This window comes from Ovis aries, chromosome 9 (genome assembly GCF_016772045.2).
Source record: "Ovis aries strain OAR_USU_Benz2616 breed Rambouillet chromosome 9, ARS-UI_Ramb_v3.0, whole genome shotgun sequence".
Classification (NCBI taxonomy): Eukaryota; Metazoa; Chordata; class Mammalia; order Artiodactyla; family Bovidae; genus Ovis; species Ovis aries.
The window spans coordinates 69,148,079-69,158,662 of NC_056062.1; the positions used below are offsets into that span (position 1 = coordinate 69,148,079).

General features: G+C 42.7%; 1 long non-coding RNA gene across 1 annotated transcript; it reads right to left on the reverse strand.

The window, feature by feature from the left end:
- Nucleotides 1-789: 789 nt before the first annotated feature.
- On the reverse strand, nt 790-7,294 carry LOC132657191 (uncharacterized). The gene is made up of 2 exons (XR_009594990.1): nt 2,472-7,294; nt 790-1,443 (listed from the first exon to the last, which is right to left on the reverse strand). It is a non-coding gene; the product is annotated as an uncharacterized LOC132657191 (long non-coding RNA).
- Nucleotides 7,295-10,584: the final 3,290 nt, after the last annotated feature.

A 10,584-nucleotide genomic window follows, 5' to 3' on the forward strand; every position in this document is an offset into this window, starting at 1 on the left:
TCCCTTATGTATCTGGGACCTAGCTGGGGTAGCTGGAATACCTGGGGACTGGTTTGACCTGTTTCTGCATAGTGTCTCATCATTAAGTAGTCTAGCTTGAACTTATTTATATCACAGCTGGATCCCCTAAGAGTAAAAGTGAAAACTGCCAGGCTTCTTAAGATCTGTACCTAGAAGCCAAAGCAAGTTATGGTGCCAACCCAGATTGAAGGAGAAGAGAAACAGACTCTACTTTTTAATGGAAAACCTCCAAAATCATGTTGCAAAAGGGCATGTGGGGTTGAAGGTATTGCTGTGGTCATCTTTGGAAACAATGACCACCTACTGCCATATTATTACTTTATAAAGCGCAGCCATTTCTCATTTAACAGATTTATTATAAAAAGTATATACAAAACATACTTCCATCAGATTGGTATAAATTAAAAAGTGTCCGCAAGGATGTATAGCAATAATACTATACTTTCATATACTCCTGATATGGGGACAATCTTGATGCTCACTTTATAAAACAATTTGGCCTTAATTGCTGAAGGTCATAGGTATATACCCTGATGAAACAGGCATACAGGTAGGCCAAGGTATATGTATAATAAGGTTCATAGCATCATCATTCATACATCATTACATCCCCAAACGAAAACAAACTTAAAGTTCACTGAATCTAGAATAGATTTTAAGAAACTGTGGAATATTATAGAACAATGAAAATGAACAAACTATACTCACAGCAATATAGATGAATCCTCTAAACATAATGTTGAATATAAAATACAAGTCATAAAGTGATTCGTGTAATTTGATTTCATTTATTTAAAATTCAAAAACAATCTAAAGTAAACTATGTTGTTTAGGAATACATACATAAATAATCAAACTATAAAGAGCAGAGAAATGTTTACTATATTAAAGTCAAAGAATGAGTTTGGTCTAGTAAGGAGGAAGGAGGATGGAGAGTAGCATCCAGGCAGAGGAAAAAGAATAACTGTGTGACAGATGAAGTTGATTGGATTTGAGGAATTTAAAGGAAGCCCATGAGCAACAGGAAGAACAAGAACTCAGAGGCCAATGTAAGGATTTTCAGACTTCATGCTAAGAGAAATAAAAAACCACTGATTGGCTGTAAGCAATATGATCAGGTTTTCATTTTCAAAGAGCTATTTTGTCTGTCATATATAAAACAGATTAGAGAAAATAAAAAATGCCTACAGGAGTAATATTAGGAATCTATTGTAAATGGCTTCAGGTGAGAGATAATAGGGCTGCAAGTGGTACAGTGAGAGTGAATAAAAAAAGGATGGATCTGAAATGGGCTTGGTGAGTGGAATTAAGAAGACTTGATGATTAGGGGCACATCCCTGGCAGTCCAGTGGCTGAGACTTCGGCTTCCAATGCAGGGGCTGCAGGTTCCATCCCTCATCAGGGAGCTGGGATCCCACATGCCTTGCGAAAAACCAAAACATAAAACAGAAGCAGTATTGTAAGAAATTAAATAAAGATGTAAAAAAAAAAAAGAAAAAGACTTGATGATTAGGGAGTTCAGAAAACAGAATGAGTCATCATGATTCCTATTTTCTGGCATGATCAGCAAGGTGCCATTGATCCAGAACGGGGACATTAATGGGGAGTTCGGTCTTGATTTGGATTCCTGGGAGACACAAGTGTCGACATTGCCTAAGCAGGTAAATAAATTATTTGGAGTTCAGACTGAGCTAGAGAGAGAAATTTAATATTTTTTCTTTTAACGTACCATGGTAGTAAATGACATAGAGCATACCTGAAGTACCAAGAGCAGATAAAATGACTCAGAAAGGACAGACGGAAGCAAAAAACAGTGAAAATGATAACATTATCTATGTGCAGGACACTACACATGATTGCAGGATCACAAAGGTAAGCTATGGTGCCTAGTTTACCATGAAGTGGAGGAAACAGACACTTAGATTATACAAATCTTACCTGGTAAATGATAAGAACTAAAAGATAACTCTGGGATCCCAGAGCAGGACAGTTAAGTCTGGAAAGCTGAATAAGAATCAGCAATAAGGGGAAAGATGGAAAAGGCATTCCAAGCAGAAGCAATAGGATGTACAAAAGCATTGAGTCCTGAAACAATGTGGTATATGTGCATAATCACAAGCAGACTAGCAGCATTTATGCATAGGGCTTGAAGTTTATGCAACAGGAGGTCAGACAAAAGAGAGAGAAAAGCCCGATGATGGGTGGTTTGATGTCCTCCTATGAAGTTTAGGGTTTATCAGGCAGGAAAGAGAGTGTATATTCCTATGTTTGGGAGATTGCTTAGACCAAGCATGAAGGATGAGGGCAAAGCTGAATACAGCAAAGCTGGTTAGGAAACAAATAAGCTGCTACATGTATGGAAAATGGTGATAGGGATAGAGAGGTGAGCAACATATTTGATAACTATTTAAGGTTACTCTTTAACTTAAGGAGCCTGTGTGAGGTTGTACCTGCTTAGTTCCAGGTTTCTCCCAGCTTTAAATGCAGTTGTCAGGTATACGAGAGATGGCAGAAGCCCAGGTTTAAAAATTTTGAATTTCTACAAAACAAAAAGGAAAAACAAGCAACCAGTAACAAGTAACCACTACATAAGCACAGCAACCACATGGAGTTGCTGTTGCCAAAGCACCTGGGTAACATTTACCACAAAGCTGTTGTTTTTTAGTCACTAAGCATTCCACTCTTTTCCAACACCATGGACTGTAGCCCACCAGGCTCCTTTGTCTGTGGGATATTCCAGGCAAGAATACTGGTTATTCAGTCACTCAGTCGTGTCCAACTCTGTGACCCCATGGACTGCAGCACACCAGGTTTCCCTGTCCTTCACCATCTCCCAGAGCTTGCTCAAACTCATGTCCATTGAGTCAGTGAGGCCATCCAACCATCCCATCCTCTGTCATCCCCTTCTTCTACCGCCTTCTGTCTTTCCCAGTATCAGTGTCTTTTCCAATGAGTTGGCTCTTTGCATTAGGTGACCAGCGTATGGGAGTTTCAGCTTCAGCATCAGTCCTTCCAAAGAATATTCAGGGTTGATTTCCTTTACAATTGACTGGTTTGAGCTCCTTGCAGTCCAAGGGACTCTCAAGAGTTTTCTCCAACACCAAGTTCAAAGGCCATTAATTCTTTGGTGCTCAGTCTTCTTTATGGTCCAACTTTCACATCCATACATGACTACTGGAAAAACCGTAGCTTTGACTATACAGACATTTGTCAGCCTAGTAATGTCTATGCTTTTTAATACACTGTCTAGGTTGGTCATAGCTTTTCTTCCAAGGAGAAAACGTCTTTAAATTTCATGGCTGCAGTCACCATCTGCAGTGATTTTGGAGCCCGAGGAAATAAAGTATGTCACTGTTTCCACGTTTCCCTATCTATTTGCCATGAAGTGATGGGACCAGATGCCGTGATCTTAGTTTTTTGAATGTTGAGTTTTAAGACAGCTTCTTCACTCTCCTCTTTCACTTTTGTCAAGAGTCTCTTTAGTTCCTCTCCACTTTCTGTCACAAGGATGGTGTCATCTGCATATCTTAGGTCATTGATAATTCTCCCAGAAATCTTGCTTCTAGCTTGTGCTTCATCCATCCCAGCATTTCGCATGATGTACTCTGCATGTAAGTTAAATAAACAAGGTGGCAATATGCAGCCTTGACGTACTACTTTCCCAATTTTGAAAAAAATGATTTCAAGATGGCAGAGTAGAAGGATGCATGCTCATCTTCTCCTGGGAGAACACCAAAATCACAACTAGCTGCTGAACAACCATCCACAAGATAACGTTGGATCCCACCAAAAAAAGATACATCACGTCTAAGGGCAAAGCAGAAGCCACAACAGGACAGTAGGAGGGGCACAATTGCATTTAAAATTAAACCTCAAACCTGCCAGAGATGCAAATAAAGGGTGCAAACAAAACCTTGTGCACACCAAGACCCAGGGAAAGGAGCAGTAACCTCCACAAGAGACTGAGCCAGATCTTCCTTTGAGTATTTGAGTGTCTTCTGTGGAGGTATGGGTCAGCAGTGGCCTGTGCAGAAATAGGGTCTCTGGCAGTAGCAGTCCTGGGAGGTGCAGTATGCTGGCATTAGTATTTTTGAAGGAGGTCTCCATTACTGCCATTACTCCTACCATAGTTTAGCCTGAGGCCAAACTACAGGGAGGGAACACAGTCCCATCCATCAGAAGAAAATTGGGTTAAAGATTTACTGAGCATGGCCCCTAGGAAATCAGTCCTGAATATTCATTGGAAGGACTGATGCTGAAGCTGAAACTCTAATACTTTGGCCACCTGATGAGAAGAACTGACTTATTGGAAAAGACCCTGATGCTGGGAAAAATTGAAGGCAGGAGGAGAAGGTGACGGCAGAGGATGAGCTGGTGGGATGGCATCACCAACTCGATGGACATGAGTTTGAGCAAACTCTGGGAGTTGGTGATGGACAGGGAAGCCGGGCGTGCTGCAGTCCATGAGGTCGCAAAGAGTCAGACAGGACTGAGTGATTGGACTGAACTGAACTGAGCATGGTCTCACCCACCAGAACAAGACCCAGTTCTCCCCACAGCCAGTCTGTCCCATCAGGAAGCTTCCACAAGCCTCTTATCCTCATCCATCAGAGGGCAGACAGAATGAAAACCAAATTAACCAAATTGACCATGTGGATGGCAGCCTTGTCTAACTTAATGAAACTATGAGCCATGCCATGCAGGGCCACCCAAGACAAATGGGTCATGATGGAGATTTCTGCAAAGTGTGGTCCACTGGAGAAGGGAACAGTAAACCAATTCAGCATTCTTGCCTTGAGAACCCCATGAATAGTTTGAAAAGTGGTTTGCCATTTCTCCTCCAGGGGATCTTCCTGACCCAGGGATCGAACCAGCAAATCCTGTGGCTCCTGCATTGGGAGCACATTCTTTACCACTGAGCCACCTGGAAAGCCCCAAAATACAAATGGGTATGGCCATAACAGTCACAGATTCTGAGTTCTGTGCTGGAGGAAGGAAGCTGACTGGCTAAGGCTACAAAGCAGTGGAATTCAGTTGCAAGCAGGTGTGCCTGGCCATCAGGAGTGTGTGGCTCCCAGCATAGCAGCAACAGTCCCGGCAACAGGGCAGTGGGCGAGGGAGCTTGTGCTTTGTTGGCTCTGCCCCCGCCAGCGCATGCCTGTGCAGGGCTGCAGGGGTCAGAGCAGCTGAGCTACTCAGTGACTCCAAAACCTGAGACTGGCTGGTACTCTGATATGAGGCACAGCAGCCATGAAATTAAAAGATGCTTACTCCTTGGAAGAAAAGTTATGACCAACCTAGATAGCATATTCTAAAGCAGAGACATTACTTTTTGCCTACAAAGGTCTGTCGAGTCAAGGCTATGGTTTTTCCGCAGTGGTCATGTATGGATGTGAGAGTTGGACTGTGAAGAAAGCTGAGAGCTGAAGAATTGATGCTTTTGAACTGTGGTGTTGAAGAAGACTCCTAAGAGTCCCTTGGACTGCAAGGAGATCCAACCAGTCCATTCTGAAGGCGATCAGCCCTGGGATTTCTTTGGAAGGAATGATGCTAAAGCTGAAACTCCAGTACTTTGGCCACCTCATGCAAAGAGTTGACTCATTGGAAAAGACCCTGATGCTGGGAGGGATTGGGGGCAGGAGGAGAAGGGGACAACAGAGGATGGATGGCATCACTGACTCGATGGACGTGAGTTTGAGTGAACTCCTGGAGTTGGTGATGGACAGGGATGCCTGGTGTGCTGCGATTCATGGGGTCGCAAAGAGTCGGACATGACTGAGCGACTGAACTGAACTGAAGGAAGTAGAAGCCTCTGAGAGTAGAGTAAATCTCAGCAGCACCTGAACAAGTAGGACAAAGTAAAGGAAAATTCAGGGGGTAGGAAATAGGGCCAGGGAATTACAGAGAGTAAGACACCAAGGTTTTGACCACTGCACAAAACCAACAGAAGAGGGAGCATGCTGGAATTGGAAAAGCTTTTCTCCACCAGTCTCACTGTAAAAAGGCAAGGAGGGGTGGGGTGGGGACACACACACACAAAACCCACAAGCCTCCCTGATTTCCCATAGAAATGAGCATAAGGAAAGTAGCCAGGGAAAATCTCATACAACATTTATTATAAGAAAAAATACGGAGCAAACTAGCATCTTTGTAGGCGGGAAAAGCAGGCCAGGATGTGCCCACAAAAGAGACCAAACTAGAACCTACCATTTCAAAACAAACCTAATAGACATTAAGCAAATGATTCAAGATGTGAAAGAACATCATAAATCAGAATCAGAAAGGCTCAGCACTGAGGTGACAGAACTCAGAAAAGAATTAATTAACTTATTAAGAAGAATTAGGTTAATGAATGCCTTAAAAGTAATACAAAATGAAAAGTGGGAGTTCTTCGTTTTAAAAGAGAAATTAGTGAATTCTCTGGCAGTCCAGAATTGTAAGCATTTCCCCTAAAGTCAGGAACAAGACAAGGGTGCCCACTTTCACCGCTACTATCCAACATAGTTTTGGCCACAGCAATCAGAGAAGAAAAAGAAATAAAAAGAATCCAAATTGGAAACTAAGAAGTAAAACTCTCACTGTTTGCAGATGACATGATCCTCTACATAGAAAACCCTAAAGACTCCACCAGAAAATTATTAGAACTAATCAATGAATACAGTAAAGTTGCAGGATATAAAATCAACACAGAAATCTCTTGCATTCCTATACACTAATAATGAGAAAATAGAAAGAGAAATTAAGGAAACAATTCCATTCACCATTGCAACGAAAAGAAGAAAATGCTTAGGAATGCTGCTGCTGCTGCTAAGTCACTTCAATCGTGTCTGACTCTGTGCGACCCCATAGACGGCAGCCCATCAGGCTCCCCCGTCCCTGGGATTCTCCAGGCAAGAACACTGACGTGGGTTGCCATTTCCTTCTCCAATGCATGAAAGTGAAAAGTGAAAGTGAAGTCATTCAGTCATGTCCGACTCTTAGCGACCCCATGGACTTCAGGCTACCAGGCTCCTCCGTCCATGGGATTTTTCCAGGCAAGAGTACTGGAGTGGGTTGCCATTGCCTTCTCCGATTTAGGAATATATCTACCTAAAGAAACTAAAGACCTATATATAGAAAACTATAAAACGCTGGTGAAAGAAATCAGAGAGGACACTAATAGATGGAGAAATATACCATGTTCATGGATTGGAAGAATCAATATAGTGAAAATGGGTATACTACCCAAAGCAATCTATAGATTCAATGCAATCCCTATCAAGCTACCAATGGTATTTTTCACAGAGCTAGAACAAATAATTTCACAATTTGTATGAAAATACAGAAAACCTCGACTAGCCAAAGCAATCTTGAGAAAGAAGAATGGAACTGGAGGAATCAACCTGTCTGACTTCAGGCTCTACTACAAAGCCACAGTCATCGAGACAGTATGGTACTGGCACAAAGACAGAAATATAGATCAATGGAACAAAATAGAAAGCCCAGAGATAAATCCACACACCTATGGACACCTTATCTTTGACAAAGGAGGTAAGAATATACAATGGAGAAAAGGTAATCTCTTTAATAAGTGGTGCTGGGAAAACTGGTCAACCACTTGTCAAAGAATGAAACTAGAACACTTTCTAACACCATACACAAAAATAAACTCAAAATGGATTAAAGATCTAAATGTAAGATCAGAAACTGTAAAACTCCTAGAGAAGAACATAGGCAAAACACTCTCCGACATAAATTACAGCAGGATCCTCTAGGACCCACCTCCCAGAATATTGGAAATAAAAGCAAAAATAAACAAATGGGACCTAATTAAACTTAAAAGCTTCTGCACAACAAAGGAAACTATAAGCAAGGTGAAAAGACAGCCTTCGGAATGGGAGAAAATAATAGCAAACGAAGCAACTGACGAAGAATTAATCTCAAAAATATACAAGCAACTCCTGCAGCTCAATTCCAGAAAAAATAAATGACCCAATCAAAAAATGGGCCAAAGAACTAAACAGACATTTCTCCAAAGAAGACATACAGATGGCTAACAAACACATGAAAAGATGCTCAACATTACTCATTATCAGTTCAGTTCAGTTCAGTTTAATCGCTCAGTTGTGTCCGACTCTGCAACCCCATGAATTGCAGCACGCCAGGCCTCCCTGTCCATCACCAACTCCTGGAGTTCACTCAGACTCGTGTCCATCGAGTCCGTGATGCCATCCAGCCATCTCATCCTCTGTCGTCCCCTTCTCCTCCTGCCCCCAATCCCTCCCAGCATCAGAGTCTTTTCCAATGAGTCAACTCTTCATATGAGGTGGCCAGAGTATTGGAGTTTCAGCTTTAGCATCATTCCCTCCAAAGAAATCCCAGGCTGATCGCCTTCAGAATGGACTGGTTGGATCTCCTTGCAGTCCAAGGGACTCTCAAGAGTCTTCTGCAACACCACAGTTCAAAAGCATCAACTCTTTGGCGCTCATTATCAGAGAAATGCAAATCAAAACCACAATAAGGTACCATTTCATGCCAGTCAGAATGGCTGTGATCCAAAAGTCTACAAGCAGTAAATGCTGGAAAGGGTGTGGAGAAAAGGGAACCCTCTTACACTGTTGGTGGGAATGCAAACTAGTACAGCCACTATGGATAGCAGTGTGGAGATTCCTTTAAAAACTGGAAATAGAACTGCCTTATGACCCAGCAACCCCACTACTGGGCATACACACCTAGGAAACCAGAATTGAAAGAGACACGTGTACCCCAATGTTCATCGCAGCACTGTTTATAATAGCCAGGACATGGAAGCAACCTAGATGTCCATCAGCAGATGAATGGATAAGAAAGCTGTGGTACATATACACAATGGAGTATTCAGGTCAGCTCAGTTCAGTCACTCAGTCGTGTCCAACTCTTTGCAACCCCATGAATCGCAGCACGCCAGGCCTCCCTGTCCATCACCAACTCCTGGAGTTCACTCAGACTCACGTCCATCGAGTCAGTAATGCCATCCAGCCATCTTATCCTGTGTCGTCCCCTTCTCCTCCTGGAGTATTACTCAGCCATTAAAAAGAATACATTTGAATCAGTTCTAATTAGGTGGATGAAACTGGAGCCTATTATACAGAGTGAAGTAAGCCAGAAAGAAAAACACCAATACAGTACGCTGCTGCTGCTGCTAAGTCGCTTCAGTCATATCCAACTCTGTGTGATATACTAATGCATATATATGGAATTGAGAAAGATGGTAACGATAACCCTGTGTGCAAGACAGCAAAAGAGACACAGATATATAGAACAGTCTTTTGGACTCTGTGGGAGAGGGTGAGGGTGGGATGATTTGGGAGAATGGCATTGAAACATGTATAATATTATATATGAAACAGATCGCCAGTCCAGGTTCGATGCAGGATACAGGATGCTTGGGACTGGTGCACTGGGATGACCCAGAGGAATGGTACAGGGAGGGAGGGGGGGTTCAGGATGGGGAACACGTGTATACCCTTGGTGGATTCATGTTGATGTATGGCAAAACCAATACAATATTGTAAAGCAAGTCAGTTCAGTCACTCAGTCGTGTCCGACTCTTTGCGACCCCATGAATCGCAGCACGCCAGGCCTCCCTGTCCATCACCAACTCCTGGAGTTCACTCAGACTCGCGTCCATCGAGTCAGTGATGCCATCCAGCCATCTCATCCTCGGTTGTCCCCTTCTTCTCCTGCCCCCAATCCCTCCCAGCATCAAAGTCTTTCCCAATGAGTCAACTCTTCACATGAGGTGGCCAAAGTACTGGAGTTTTAGCTTTAGCATCATTCCTTCCAAAGAAATCCCAGGGTTGATCTCCTTCAGAATGGACTGGCTGTAAAGTAATTAGCCTCCAATTAAAATAAATAAATTTATATTTAAAAAACTTCATTCAGCAAGTAGTTATTAAGCAACAAATAGCTATTGGGCAGTAATGAACAAGACTGAAGATTAGTTTCCTGCTTTCACGGAATTACCACGAGCTGAGAAGGATGTGGCTTCCCAGCTGGTACTAGTGGTAAAGAACCTGCCTGCCAATGCAGGAGATGCAAGAGACACAGGTTTGAATCCTTTGTTGGGAAGATACCCTGGAGTAGGGCATGGCAACCCACTCCAGTATTCTTACCTGGAGATTCCCTTGGACAGAGGAGCCTGATGGGCTACAGTCCATAGGGTCACACAGAGTTGGACACGACTGAAGCAACTTAGCATGCACGCATGAACAGGATGTAAACCAATACTGAAAAACAGCATAGGCTGTGATAAGAATTGGGAGTGAAGTTAACAAGGTGAGGTAATGTTGGAGAGAATTATTCTAAATAGGAAAATCGGAGAGGACCTATCTAATCACATGCATAGTCTCAAATCATCTGGAAAGCTGGATAATATTCTTCTTAAATATCCATTTATTTGGCTGCACTGGGTCTTAGTTGCAGCATGTAGGATCTTTCATTGCCTCATGAAGGATCTTTCATTCCAGCGCAAGGAATCTCTAGTTGTGGTACGTGGGCTTCGTTGCTGCACTGCATGTGAGATCTCATTTCCCTGACCAGGGA